The 13,788-nt window shown below is 39.4% G+C and overlaps 1 protein-coding gene across 4 annotated transcripts in view; it reads left to right on the top strand.

Annotated features, from left to right (window-relative positions):
- PELI1 (pellino E3 ubiquitin protein ligase 1) overlaps positions 1-13,788 on the top strand; it is a 61,628-nt gene that overhangs the window by 30,989 nt on the left and 16,851 nt on the right. Inside the window, exon 1 of one of the 4 annotated variants that reach the window (XM_067565242.1) lies at positions 2,169-2,197. The exons of 2 other annotated variants lie outside the window; for them this stretch is intronic. The gene's annotated coding sequence lies outside the window, so the exon portion shown is untranslated. Of the gene's footprint in view, positions 1-2,168; positions 2,198-4,284; positions 4,308-13,788 lie in introns of those variants that run through there. One more of the 4 variants, XM_067565243.1, reaches the window with a different exon arrangement.

Genomic DNA, 13,788 nt, shown 5'->3' with positions numbered 1-13,788 from the left:
TCTGCATTTAGGATCCATTCCACAAAAGTGGCAGAGATGTCTTGTGGAGAGAGATTTTTCATTATCCACATTGCAAACAGTTCACAGATTCTGGCCCGATTGGCAGCATCTTTGCTCAGGGAAAGGTTCAGAATATAAATAGGATGGGGATATGAAAAGTGAGGGCTCATGTTATCTGTTGGAAGTGGGGTTGCACAACAGAATTGTGCTATGCTTGGCTCCAATTAGTGTTGCAAATGGCTTTGCTTTCACGAATGCCAAATTAATCAAAGGATTGGTCTACACACAGGTTTTGTACCACTATAACTGTATCAGTTTGAAACTGGTGGTATTAAAGCCATACAACTCCCTAATGTGCATGAAATTACACCAATAGAAAGGTGTTTATAAGCTGTGCCATTATATGGTACTGTTGTTTCATATAGCTGCATCCACACTAGAGACTGTCCTGATATTATTTTGGGTTTTAAACATATCCCATAAAAACATTGCATAAAACTTTTGAGGATAATGAGGAACCTGTGAGATCAGTTGAAAACAGGATTGGATTTTTCCCTGTCTCCTTATGCCAGAGGAAGAAAGATTTATAGCCATCAATGAAAGATTATATTTATTTGACCAAGAAATAAGGTTAGTCTTTTTCACCAAACAGATAAGATATGTTGGGCCAGAGTCTGATTTCTGTTACCCTGGTACTAAATCAGTGGGTCTGGATCTCCCCCCAACTTTGCACCATGTCTAGTCATTTATACTTGGGCAAAGCAATTGGAAAGTGAGTGTTGGATAGTAGATACTACCATTCTGATTTGGTTGGCAGGTTCTTACATCCACTTTGCTCAGATGTTGTTAATCACTCAAGACGTAAGGCAGTAAAGAATCAAGCCGATTGATTTAACAGTTGCTTCAGATTTACTGGAATAAGGGCTAGTCTACACTTACAGCTGTGCCACTGTAAGAGCGCTTGTGTAACTGTGTTGTGTCGGTGGGAGAGCTCTCTCCTGCTGATAATAAAACCACGTAAATGAGAGGCGGTAGTTATGTTGGTGGGAGAGCATCTCCCGCTGACATAGTGCTGTCCACACAAGTATTTATGTTGGCAAAACTTACATCGCTCAGGGGGGTATTTAACACCCTGAGCGACGTAAGTTTTGCCATCATAAATGCTAGTTTAGACAAGGCCTAGGAGATGAGATTAGAACCTGGGCTGATATGTGCAGATTCCTTCTTTCCAAATGTGTGTGCTATGGAGTGAGTCAGAAGCAGCTGGCCAAGTACAGTCTGATGTCTGAAAGCGGATAGACGCATCTATAGGTGTGTTTAGAGCAAGTAAAGGTCAGAGTGTATCTGATTTAAAACAGGACTGGCAACACCTAAGGGCTGGTCTACATTGCGAAGTTAGGTCAACTTAACTACGTTGCTCAGGGCTGTGAAAAGTTTCAAACCCTATATGATGTAATTCAGATGACTTAAGACCAATGTAGACACTGCTAGATCAGCAGAAGAAATCTGTATACCTTGCTATCACCTCTGAAAGGTGGGTTTACTACAGCAATGGAAGAACTCCTTCCATGGCTGTAGCATCTAAAGTGTCACAGCTGCAGTGTTTCTGGTGTAGACGTACCCTGAGGAGTTTCCCTTTGTTGCTGTCTTAGTAGCTACAGTGTTAGGGAATTGTTTCTGATGTGGGAGGTGAGGAAAGCTAGTTGGGTTAATAAGTGCTAATTTAAAAACCAAAACCTCACAGTATAGTCTGCATCAGTACAGTTATGTAAGAATGACAAGAAATAGAACAGTCCCTCTGAGACGCCAATCCAGAAGAATTGCTAGGGATCAGACTTGTGTTGAAAACTGTATTCTACATCCTCTACTTCCTTTTCTTCCTTTTCAGTACACCAATTAATTTGTAGAGAGGGGTAAGTGAGGTGTGAGCTCTGTTTTCAGCCAATAGTGTGTCGTGCAGTGGAGTGTTTTTCCTAGCTTGCGTAACACAGAGCCAGCCCCTGTTTCAGTCAGCATGCATTACCAAGTGCTTAAGTAAACGAGCACAGAGCAGAGGCAGTCTGCGAATTGCTGAGGTTTGAAAGATTCTCTTGAACTCTGGATTTTTTCTTTTTATTAAAGAAGGCTGGCTTTTCGTCATACCCCACTGCTCCCCTAGTATACCGTGTGGAAATACAGGAAAAATAAAGAGGTACTGGTAAGTGCCTGGATCTAGTCTTTTATTTTAATATCATCTTTGTCTTGTTTTTTTAAAATAAATAAATAAATAAATAACCTACTAAGTCCAACAAGATTTGCAAATAAGTGAGTTTTCTTCTGAGAGTAGCTGGAGAATAATTCAAAGCATTTTATCTAACTAAGTTTTCTGTTCAAAGTGATATGAGGAAATCTGAGATAATAGGCAGTGCAGTGTTTAGAGGCTTCTTACCCACTTATAAGGAGAGGCTTTCAAAGTGTAGGTTATACACTGCGTGTCTTGTGTTTGCAAATAGCTTAAGATGACTTTGGGGCATCTTGATCTACAACGTAGGAATGAGAAATGACTCAATCAGTTGTTGTCTAATCAAACGATTACAAACTGCAATCTCTAACCAAAGTCTATTGAATATTTAGCTTCTTTGTATCATGCATTGGTCTAATCAACAGTTGAAACTTAATTTATATCCACACCTTTTCAATTAATATTAAGGGGGCTATGCATATTCATTATTGCTGTTAGAACATCTGTTGTCTAAATAATAGTTATATACATATGTTGCCATGTTATTAATTGAGTCAGAAAGCATGAAAAAAATCAGAGCTTTCTGGTCCAGATCTTCAGAATAAGCTTTCGGATGTGGTTTTGTGGTGGGGGAAGATCTTTCTCCATATATTTTAACTCAGGGTGCATCCCCCTCCCCCAATGTGATCAGTCACAAAAACATTAGCAATCTCCATCCAATATGCAAATACTTTAATAAATTGTCCTTTAAAACATTTTTTTTTTTTTAAATTAAATCTTCTGTCAAGCACATAAAAACTGAAGAATTTTTTCAGGTGATCTGATTTAATTTCTGGACTGCTTTTCCTTGCCTCAGCAAAGATGACTCGAAGGATATAAAGGACACTATCCTGTATAGTATGAAGCTCTTCCTGGTCTCTGTCTTGGAGAATTAGTCCCTAACTGTGGGTGTTTGTGCAAGTGGAAAAGCTCTGCTTTTTAACTGGTTGCTTTTTGCATAGGATGAGGATATGTTAATGAAGAAAGAGAACTGTCTTTATAAATATGGACCTGGGTATGTTGTCATTTATTGCTTTTTGTTTGTTAAATACATTTATATAGGATAATATATTTGCTTAGCACTGTCACAACTTATATTAAGTCTGTTGGGTAACTGCTGCAAAAGAGAGAGCGTCTCTTTTTTTTTTTTCTTGAAATTGTATGAACTACATGACCAGTGCAACCAACAGCTGATGCAGAAACCTGAAAGTGGAGAACCTGATACCATGCTCTTTACCGTGACAGGTTACTCATGAGTAGTTTTTACTCTTGTGAGTAGTCATATTGACCTAAATGAAGTAGTTCAACTGAATAAGGTTTGCAGTATTTGGCTGCATGAAAAGCTCCTTAGCCAATTTATGGGCTTTGTGCAGAAGTGGTGTTGATTGTGTCGTTAGTTTGTCTTGAACCTGACTTGGTGTGCATGGGAAAGGAGGGGTAAATTGCATATAAATGTACACCTTGTTGTTAACTTAAACTTTTCCTTATAAATTAGGTTAGATGGCAGTATCACAGTGGCAGCTTTAAAATAGCCACCTTGTGCTAAAAGATATTGTTCTCAGCTTCCCACACAGTGTCTCTGAATTACATCACTTATCTGTGGGAGGACATCGTGGTTTCCTCAGAAGAGGATCAGCTGTTACTTTTCATAACTGAGAAATATACTGGATTTTTAGAATATTGCGTGGACTATTATGTAATCTTCCCCCCCCCCCCCCCCCCCCCCCCCCCCCCCCGTGTGCTGTTTGCACAGTTGATCAGATTCTGATCTCAGTAGTGTAAATTCATAGTCATGCTAGTATGACTGTGATCAGAACCTGGCCCAATGTCCTTAACAATCTTTCTTCCATCTTTTGAAGAGAGATTTTTTACTTCTACATCTCATAAGCAAGGTACAAAATATTTTTAAAACTACTTTGTGTGATTGGTATGCAGAACCCCTGGAGTACCGCCTAGTAGCTGGGATACACTGAGCCCTCCTCTCTCTGGCCAGGTTTGGGCTCCTCCTTACACTGTGATGCTGTGACAAGCCACAAACCTGTGACAGGTAATGCACTTACACAACCATCCACAGGCCAGGGCCACACCCATCTTAGTTCAGTGAACGCTTTCCAGCCACTCACAAACCAACAATAGCGGGGCTTCAACTGGCTGCCCAGCCCAGGAACCCAAGACTGTACCATCTTGCCCTGGTCAAAAGCCTAACCATTGAAGTTTATTGTCCAGTCTGCCCTTCCCTCGAAGTGGAAGCAACATGCACCAGCTTTTGTTATTAAGCAAAGTTGCCTAAACACTTCACTCAAAAACTGGTTAAGATAAAACATCAGATAAATGTATCAACTAATGAGTAATAAATTTTAAGTGATTATAAGTGGCAAGTGTAAAGAGATAAAAAGTAATTACCAAATGTAATAAACATAAGATTGCAGTCTAAATTCTGTTGAACCATGAAATTGACATGGCAGCCCTGGCTCCCTGTGGGGAGTGGATGGAGAAGTGCCCAGTCGTCTTGCCCAGCTCCCAGTTAGGGACCAGCTGCTCAGCTTTCAGGGGGGCTTTCTAGTCAATTTCAGCACTCCACTTGACAAGAATGACAGTCCCACAGCCGATGTAAGGTATACAGTGTCTACTTCGACACTGCATCACCCTAACTAAGCCGACATAAACCCTACACCTCTCGTTTAGGTGGTTTTATTATGTTGGCATAGCAGGGGAATTGCATCAGTAGGAGGAGTACTTTAGTCTGTAGGCCTCCTCTGGTTTGTCGACAGAAGCTGACTTTTGTCAACAAACCTTTATTGTAGACCAGCCTTCAGTGATGTAGACGTATCCAAAGACACTGATGCATCTTCAGATGCATTTATACAAATGGAACAAATTATGGGACTATGGCACAGATTTGTCAACTCTGTAGAAATTAAGGGTGTTTAAATGGGTGAGTCAGTTTTTTTATCAAGACCAAGGCAATAAGTTTACTCTTATATTTGTGATTTGACCTTTAGTACCATGTTTTCAAGGTTAACGACCTACTAATCGATCTGTTTTACCAAGAATATTTTAGGTTTGCTGCTCTAAATAAATGATTGTAGTAGAGTCTCCAGCACAAAAGCTGGCAGATCTTGCTGATGTCCTGTGTAGGAAGGGGACTACCCACTGCCGAAGTTTGGCCTTGTGATTTTTTTTTTAAGTTACTAATATTAAAATGTTGAAAATAAAACCAAAATCCCTCCTGTGTACATAGTGGATGATTTAAGCTTGTTTAGTTGCTGGTGGGGGAAGGGAATACGTAGCACAGACTCTGAGAAAAGGGATTAACTATGGGAAGGTAAAAGACTGTCCTTGACACTAAAAACAAGTGTGCACCAAACTGTGGTGCTCTTTTAGGTACTGAAAAAAATCAACATTTCTATAGGGAGAATAATATTCTTCCTTTAGAATGATAAAATCATGCTATCAATGTTATCACTTCACACTTATTACCCCCAGCTTTACTCTCTAACTACCCAATACCAAGGGGTGTGAGTTAAGAATGGTATCTGTCTCAACTATAAAGCAGAATATAACTTTAAAGCCAGAAAGCTCACAAAAACTAAAATTCAGGGTATATATGTGAATGAGTTTTTTCATTTGGAGGAAAAGAGAAAAGCATTGAAAATAAACTATAACCGTAATAGATGCATGCATTAGAATATATTATTTGTTTTGTACTCTGAGCTTCATAATTACTTAAACTGATATCACCATTGTCTTTATTTAATAAGCTGTCTGGGAAAAGTTATGAACAGGAAAAAATAATTTATTGAAGCTTAATATTCACTAGAATTTATACAGTATCCCTGATGGGCATTGTGCTTTATAATAGTAATTTGATGCCTCAAAAACCGTTGTAATCTAAGGGCCTGATTTGTCTGTCACTGACACTAGTGTCAATCAGGAGTAACTCTGTTGACTTTCATGAAGTTACTGTTACTAATGATAAGCAAATGAGGTCCATGATATGAAACAAGTTATCACCTTCATGAGGCAAAGTATCAGATGAAAAGATACTGGTCTGTCAAAAATTGGGATTCATATTTTTTTAAATTAATGCATGGTATCATAGATGGCATTCTGCCTTCCAGAATAAATATATGCTGACTATCTCAGAAGCATGATACAGTCCTTTCATGTGTGTATGTTAATATCTTTTCCCACACACCTTTGTGTCTCCCCAACCCACTCATCAGATCCAACAAATGGGCTGATGGACTTTCCCTTATCAATCAGGAAGACAGGTAGTTTGCAGGGAATTCAATTTTTCATTTCATTATGCCTGCTTACTTTCTCTCCCTCTCTTTCACCTAGATTTAGTGTTTAAAGTGTCTTTCTGCTGAAAAAACACCAGTGGTAGCATAGGAAAAAAAGCACATTGGCATCTTAATCCATGTACATGGGTAGCAGTTTTTAAATCCAGAAAGCAGGTCTACAATTTCAGTGATTAGGGATGAGGATGTGAGAGGAAATGCCGTATTTGACTCCTTTGTAAGAATTACTGGGAAAGTTTGGAGCCCTGATCCTACAAACTTCGTGCACATGATTAGTCGTGTTTAAAGTCAATCAAACTTTCCATGAATTTAAAGTTACACACATGCATAAGTGTGTATTTGCAAAATTGGAACCTAATTATGTGGGGGTTTTAGTCATGTAACCACATCACTGAACATGGAATTCCCTTTGTATTATAAGAGCAGCTTTGTTTTTGGGACCAAGTACTTTTGTTTACAAAAACTTATATATTAACTTGTGGTGTCACTTATTTTACACCAGTGAAACTCCATTGCGTTCAATGTAATTTATCCCAATATGACAGATCAGAATCAGACAGGTATGTATGTAATTCACTAGTTTGATTTCACTTTAGCTGGGCTTGCTGCTTATAAATGAACTGAGATACCTAAACTAAGGCTTTGTCTACACTAGCACTTTTGTCGGTCGGGGGTGTGTTTTTGTTTTTTTTTCCCACACCCCTGACCGACGTAAGTTTCCCTGACAAAAGCACCGGTGTGGACAGCGCTTTGTTGGCGGGAGACTCTGTCCTGCAGATGTAGCTCTGCTGCTTGTTGGGGGTGGTTTAATTATGCCGGCAGGAGAGCTGTCTCCTGTGGCATAGAGCAGCTACACAGGAAACCTTACAATGGCACAGCTGCAGCAGTACAGCTGCTGTAAGGTCTGTAGTGTAGACATAGCCTAATTGATTAACCTGTTCTAAATGAATATGAGAAATGGGATATGTAAGTGTTGCATGGTTTCCAGATACAGCATTAACATTGTACAGAATTTTATGGTGCTTGTCAATTGCAAGGTCTGTGGGGCTTTGTTTCATCTTTCTAGTGGATAGAAATAAAGATTTAGAGCTTGTAGGTAGAACATGAAGAAGAAAATATTGCAATGCTGAGCGATATCAGTTAAAACAGTCTGCTTTTGCTTCTGAATCAGCATTTTTTTTTTTTTTTTTTTTTTTTTTTTTTTAAAGAAACCTCTGTCAATGAATATATTGTGTTTTGGTTTTTTTTTTTAATTGCAGCATTTTAGAAAATGCTCATCTGGCACGGACTACAGTTGCTAACAGCCCATAATGCTAGCTCTGTGTTTAGAAAATGATGGTAATTTACTACAAAGAGACTTTTATTCCAGTATTTTTAGCTCACAGCAGAGTATTTAATGAATCTATGCTTGGGCTCATTGAACTCACCGTTTTTTCCCCAGCATGTTAACCATTAAGATGCTACCAGTTTGGTTTGCATTTTTGAAAGTTGTGTTTTGAGTAAGTAGTTCAGTAGACATTATTTGATTAACTTCTCAAGGTGCTGTGCACTAATCCATTCTCCCTCTGGTGTCAGTAGACCTCAAGGTACAGCTGGTAGAAAAACCACAGAGCTTGGTGGTTCTTTTTCCCCAGCAAAATTGAATTTTCAAATAGTTTTGTCAAATTTGGTAAACTTCAACCAGTTCCCCTTCAAAGCACGAATGCATTTGTTGCATCACATCGCTAGTCAGCCAAATTCTGCTCTCGGTATAAACGTAGTCAGTGAAGTTGGTCCAGGTTTCCATTGGTGTTAATGAGAATTTGCTTCTTAGGTAGGTATGTACTGCTCCCACAACATATGGTTTGATACAAGTGTGCTAGCCCTTATGTGGTTTGAAGTACTCCTAAATGCATGTATGTCTAACAGAAATAACGTCTCCCCTTCCCTGTGCCTACCTATAACCAAAAATCCATGGGGACAAAGTGGGTGAGGTAAGAGTTTATCAGACTAACTTCTGAACACTAACAGAAGTTGTCTCTCACCAAGAGAAGTTGGTCTAATAAAAGCTATTACCTCATTTTCCTTCTCTCTAATATCCTGGGACAATACAGCTACAATATTGCATACAAAAATCGGAGTATCTGCCTGTCCTAGCAAGAGACAAATATTTCCATGATTGAGATGAAGTTCGAAAGGGGGGAAGAAAATTCTTAGGAAAGTTGCTTTGTCTTTTAAAAATATGACATTATTTAACTGGGTCTGAGTTTGACAGCTTTGGAGACCTAAGGTCCTCAGTCTCTCCACAACACACTTATGCCCTGGACAGCAGCAGTGAAAGCTACCCAACACTTGTGGCTCTTCCCTACTCTGGAGAGGCCAGTTCTAAGGGTGAAGGTATCCTCTGTTCACCATGACAGTTCAGTGGTTAGGTTTCTCTGCTGAGTCTGCCAATAAGGATGCAAATTAGTGTCACTTGTGATTGTATCTTTTGTGGTAGTAACAGCTGTCCTTTAGGAGCTGACTGAGATCACCTGCTCATTACATATATATCACCAAACAGCCATAGAACAATGGTTTTCAGCCACTGCGAGCCTTGCACATACATATTCATGAGTTGCTTATAGGAATAATCCTACTGAGTTTAATAGAACTACTCACATGCACAGGGGTTTGCAAGATTTGGCCCCTTGGCTGTATGTGAAGCAGTGATCTTGAGGTGAAAGGACATGTTCCTTGTTCCCAGCACTCTGAGTTGTCAAGTTGTCTTCTCTTCTGAACTTGTAAATGAACAAGGCTTTTGTTTTTGGAGTAGAAATTTTATGTTCATGATCAAAGTTCTGCAGCTGAGGAAGGAGAACGGTTGGTGAGGAAGACATGAAGAGAATTTTAAAGTAGCCTGTTTGTACGGTATCTAGCACAACGGGGTTGAACCAGGTTGTAGCCTTTAGGTGCTACTGCATTAAAAATTGTTAGCTTTCATGTAAATCCTTCAACTCATAGATTGGCTGCCCTAGAGGGTTCTGTCCCTGAAGTGCTACGCATGCCATATATCCTAACAAAAAGAGACTTTGAGAAGGGTGTTAGCTAAGAAAGCTTCAAGTCATTCTGTCTCCAGTCTGATTAGTTGTTGGGAATCTGAGAGGCAAGATCACCACACAAGAACCTTTACAGGCTTAGAAAATAGAAAATCGCTTTCAGTTCTGTATTGAACTGTTCTAGATGGTAAAGCTGAAGAAAGTTTCCCCAACATAAAAAATTACTGACAAGGTTATAGGGGCAGGAGATCTGATAACCAGGTGGTGAGATAACTACTGAGTTTTCAGCTTCCTGTGCTGAAGATCTTGACTATTAATTGTGCCAAGATGATTGAGCTTCTAGATGTGAGATTTCAAGGAGACTACTGAATTGTATTTGTATAATCTTACATTAACCTTGCTTGATTCTCTTTCAAAGACTTACTTGTCTAGATACGAAAGATTAAAAAGGCGTATTATACTGATCACAGAAATGCAGGAAATTGAGAAAGAAAAGGCCTATTAGACTGGATTTACCTATCCTGCCAGGTCAGGAGGGTTTCCTACAGTAAATCCTTAAGTACTTTGTCCAGTTCCAAATGATTGATGCAAATAGGCCTCCACCACTACCCTGGAGAGATTACTCCACAGCCGAGAAGATTCATTAGGCATTATATTGAGTGCGGTGTTTTTCAATTTATGAAATTCCAGCAAGACTTAGAAATTTCATTGGAAGACTTTGAGACATGATTAAGGTTCTTGCAATTCTTGGTGAGGAGTCCACAAGAGGTCACGGTAAAGGATTTTTTTTAGAAAGCCATAAATTATTTTAGTGTTTTCTTAAAAACAAAGATAAACTTGACAGGCTTTGTCTACACTGGGATTTCAGCCACTGGTGCAAACCCCTAGAGTAGAAATGATTTGCACTGTTGTAAATTGTGTTAGAGGGGCAATAGGAGCTTAAACTAGTGTGGCTGAAATTCCAGTGTAGCGCATACCCAGGTTTCACTGCAAATGGAGGGCCAAATTCTGAGTTGATATAAATAGTGGTGTAAGTTTCATTTTAAAAATACTCAGGGGAATGGCATCACAGGAAATACCATTAACAAGGGGAGTGAAGGTGCAGGAGAAAGCTGAAGGCCTCCCCTTTGGCTTCCTTAGTATGTGTTACACCCACTTACACTGACTTACTCATGTGTAACTTACGCCAACATGTATGCTGGTTCTGAATTTGTCACTGAGGGCCTGAGTTTTGTAGGTGCTTGACTTTGATTGGAGTTGTTGGTGTTCAGCATGTCTGAAAAGCAGGCCATCCATGTGCAATTGACAGAAGTTTATAAGCTTGAATTCAGCATAAAAAGCTGGAGAATTTTAGTTCAAAAACATTCATGCAAATTACTGCATTCCTCTGACAATGGAGGAACAATTGTTCCCATGATCACAATAATTGGACTTGTAATTCTTGAATTTTTCCCCAGGGAAATAAGATCTTAATATGGTCGTATACCCACAAAATGAGTTTGGTTTAGATTGCTCTTAGCTTGACAACAAAAATGGACTAGTGTGATTTAGATTTAGGTGTGAACAAAATATTTTTGTACTGTGGTTTCCAAGTTAAAAGATAACTCTTTAGCAGTCTGAAGTGATACATCAAAAGAGACTATTGTCTTGGCTGAACTGGTATGAAACAAGATCCACCATTTTGATCAATGGTAGGAATCTTTATGGTCTCTGTTCTGTAGTGCTCTTTCCCAGAAAGAGGTTGCTTGGCCATCTGTTTAGGTAATTCTTTAAAGGGGCTTATTCCCCTCTCAGTATGCATGTGTAATTCCCATTAAAGCTAGTGGAAGTCACAGGGTCAGAACCTGACATTGGGGCTGGGAGCTGCATTTTTCCTGAGCTCTCCAGAGAACACACATTATTCAGGTAACACATTAGCAAAGGGAGAACATTCCAGTCCTCTTCACACTACACAGCAAAACCAAAACTTATATCTTTCCCACATCCTCTGATGCTGTCAGCATGAGGCAGCTTTAAGTATGCTGCTCAGTCCTCTGAAATGGTACTGTACCTTGCTTATTTGGAAAATCTTGGTATTCAAATTTTATTTACCACCCCCATTATATTTACCAGTCCAGTAGTATTCTCATTGGGCAGTATTGCAGATTCCATGGTAGTTAAATGACTGAGCAGCAAATGTCAAGATTTTAATGACCTCCCTTTTACACTTCAGAGGAAAAAATGTGCAGTGCTGACAGTGACATGTGATGGCTTAGGAAAAAGTGACAGCAAGAAGCGAGGACTGAACTTAGGAAGCATAGAGTCCGCAGAAGAGATCAATCTGCATTTTACAAATGGGTTAGTCATTAAAAAGAAGATTAGAAATGTAGGTGTGCCATTTTTGACTTTTAAAGGCTGTGAATAGTTGCTTGTAACATGGTTTTGTCCAGATGAACATGGAGGTAAATCCATTTTATATTGAGCAATGCTCTTCACAAGGAGAAACAGTAGAGAAAGCAAAACAGCCATAACTGCAATAATATAATAAATTGCATTTCCTATCATAAGAGCTGGTGACAGGCTGTTGCTCTGAGTGTTTGGGTTGTATCTTGCTAATGAGCCCTATCACAGAAGATGTGGCCCCAAGGAGTCCTTAGTAGTTTGTCTCTAGCAGAGCTGTGCTGTCAGGGAGTAGGGGCAATCCCACTGGGGACCAGAGCTGGTGTGTAGGCACAGTGTCTCCATGTTGTTGGCTTTTATCCTCCTGGATTCTGTTCACCATGGGTGGAGTGGGGGTGATCTGGTCTATTGATGGGATGTTAATGTAAGTGCTGTTCAGTGAGTAAGGATTTCAGGCCTGAATCCTAAACTTGTAAGTTATTTTAAAAAGAAATCTTCCTTTTAACCTTTTGAGGTAATAGCAATTAAACATCCCCACATGCCTGCCTGTACTAACTTTGATCATTAAACAGCAGGCAGTTTTCTTTCTGGATTGTGATTTGATAGAATGGGGAATTCCTAAGGAGTCATGGCCAATAGTCTCAAACCTAGGTGCCTGAAGTTAGGCTCCTAAATCCAGGTTTAGGCTCCTAAATAAAAGTGCCTTGATTTTCAAAAGGTGCTGAGCACTTGCAGCTCTTTTTGAAGCTAATGAGAGCTGTTGGTGTTTGCACCTTTTGAAAATCAGGTATAAATTACATAAGCACTTAAATTTGAAATGTTTTGCCCTAAATTCTTTGGTCTCCCATAATGGAGGATTGACTCTTTCAGTATGTTACTAGACATGACCCAGTGTTGTTGGGCTGTGTGAAGGGAAAAATCAAGTGATTGAAAACATTAAGGTAAGATTATAAATTAGTTGTATATATGGAAAAATTGAGTGACTTAAATTTGACTCTCCACCTCCAAAATAAATATGAAATAAATCTCTCAGTCCCAACTGTTAGCATTACCTGTAACGTAACCTATGACATACCTATAACACAGACTTGTGGAACTAGGTTACTTGAACTTAATATCAAGGGCATTTAAATATTTGCCAGTAAACTGTAAAGGGCATGCAGAGCTTCATTTAGTAGGGCCCAATCCTGCATTGCTGAGCATTTCCTGATAAGCGCTGAACACCTCACTTTTGTTCAGGGTGCATGGCGTTTTGCAAGAGACACTGTGCAGGCTCTGTCCCTAAATGGTTACTGTGAGTATGTTCAAACAAGTCTCTTAATTTAGCTGGATTTGTAGCTACTATGTATGTTACTTCTACTTGAGGTCATTTCCACCCTGTGTTTCAGGTTAAATATTGTCATTTAAAACTTTTGCCTTCCTTAGTGTCTTTTCAAGTGAAAGATTTAGGTTCTCACTTTGGTCAGCTTAAAAACTGTTGGCTTGTGGTTGGAACATGGGACTGTGAATCAGAATACCTGGGTTCTGGACCCCGCTGTGCTGCTGAATTGCCTTGGGTATTTAATCCATTCTGCCTGAGTTTCCCTATCTGTTAAATAGGGAACAGTTGTTATCCCCATCTCAAGAATGTGAGGATTCATTTAGAGTTTATAAGGAGCTTTAAACATGTGAAGTCCTATGCAAGTTCTAGGCTCCTGTGCACTACAGCAATACAAATTAATTTTATTTTATTTTTAATCCTAAATTTGTTTTGTTGGGGTGGGAAGATGAGGGCTTGTTACTTGCACAGACACGTAGGTCAAAGGGATGAGTTGCTGAGCTAGCTGGC

The sequence above is a fragment of the Emydura macquarii genome, unplaced genomic scaffold, assembly GCF_026122565.2.
Source record: "Emydura macquarii macquarii isolate MOO-44397 ecotype Brisbane River unplaced genomic scaffold, CSIRO-AGI_Emac_v2 contig_2676, whole genome shotgun sequence".
Lineage (NCBI taxonomy): Eukaryota > Metazoa > Chordata > Testudines > Chelidae > Emydura > Emydura macquarii.
This window is presented reverse-complemented; position numbering and strand designations above follow the sequence as displayed.